This window comes from Anoplopoma fimbria, unplaced genomic scaffold, assembly GCF_027596085.1.
Source record: "Anoplopoma fimbria isolate UVic2021 breed Golden Eagle Sablefish unplaced genomic scaffold, Afim_UVic_2022 Un_contig_8896_pilon_pilon, whole genome shotgun sequence".
In the NCBI taxonomy this organism is placed as follows: Eukaryota; Metazoa; Chordata; class Actinopteri; order Perciformes; family Anoplopomatidae; genus Anoplopoma; species Anoplopoma fimbria.
The window spans coordinates 12,501-13,971 of NW_026553628.1; positions in this window are offsets into that span (position 1 = coordinate 12,501).

Sequence of the window (1,471 nt, forward strand, 5' to 3'; positions counted from 1 at the left end):
TGCCATCAGCCCGTCTCTCCAGCCTGCCTCTCCATGCTGCTCCATCCGCGAGAAAATGACCGCGACCGCCGGCTGAAAACGTCCGTAAAAGAGTGCATGAAGTGGGGAAACAGTGGTGCCATCAGCCTGTCTCTCCATGCTGCTCCATCCGCGAGAAAATGACCGCGACCGCCGGCTGAAAACGTCCGTAAAAGAGAGAGCATGGAGTGGGGAAACAGTGGTGCCATCAGCCTGCCTCTCCATGCTGCTCCATCCGCGAGAAAATGACCGCGACCGCCGGCTGAAAACGTCCGTAAAAGAGAGCATGGAGTGGGGAAACAGTGGTGCCATCAGCCTGTCTCTCCATGCTGCTCCATCCGCGAGAAAATGACCGCGACCGCCGGCTGAAAACGTCCGTAAAAGAGTGCATGAAGTGGGGAAACAGTGGTGCCATCAGCCTGTCTCTCCATGCTGCTCCATCCGCGAGAAAATGACCGCGACCGCCGGCTGAAAACGTCCGTAAAAGAGAGAGCATGGAGTGGGGAAACAGTGGTGCCATCAGCCTGTCTCTCCATGCTGCTCCATCCGCGAGAAAATGACCGCGACCGCCGGCTGAAAACGTCCGTAAAAGAGAGAGCATGGAGTGGGGAAACAGTGGTGCCATCAGCCTGCCTCTCCATGCTGCTCCATCCGCGAGAAAATGACCGCGACCGCCGGCTGAAAACGTCCGTAAAAGAGAGCAGCAAGTGGGGAAACAGTGGTGCCATCAGCCTGTCTCTCCATGCTGCTCCATCCGCGAGAAAATGACCGCGACCGCCGGCTGAAAACGTCCGTAAAAGAGAGCATGGAGTGGGGAAACAGTGGTGCCATCAGCCTGTCTCTCCATGCTGCTCCATCCGCGAGAAAATGACCGCGACCGCCGGCTGAAAACGTCCGTAAAAGAGAGAGCATGGAGTGGGGAAACAGTGGTGCCATCAGCCTGTCTCTCCATGCTGCTCCATCCGCGAGAAAATGACCGCGACCGCCGGCTGAAAACGTCCGTAAAAGAGTGCATGAAGTGGGGAAACAGTGGTGCCATCAGCCTGTCTCTCCATGCTGCTCCATCCGCGAGAAAATGACCGCGACCGCCGGCTGAAAACGTCCGTAAAAAGAGAGCATGGAGTGGGGAAACAGTGGTGCCATCAGCCTGTCTCTCCATGCTGCTCCATCCGCGAGAAAATGACCGCGACCGCCGGCTGAAAACGTCCGTAAAAGAGAGCATGAAGTGGGGAAACAGTGGTGCCATCAGCCTGTCTCTCCATGCTGCTCCATCCGCGAGAAAATGACCGCGACCGCCGGCTGAAAACGTCCGTAAAAGAGAGCATGAAGTGGGGAAACAGTGGTGCCATCAGCCTGTCTCTCCATGCTGCTCCATCCGCGAGAAAATGACCGCGACCGCCGGCTGAAAAACGTCCGTAAAAACCGCGACCGCCGGCTGAAAACGTCCGTAAAA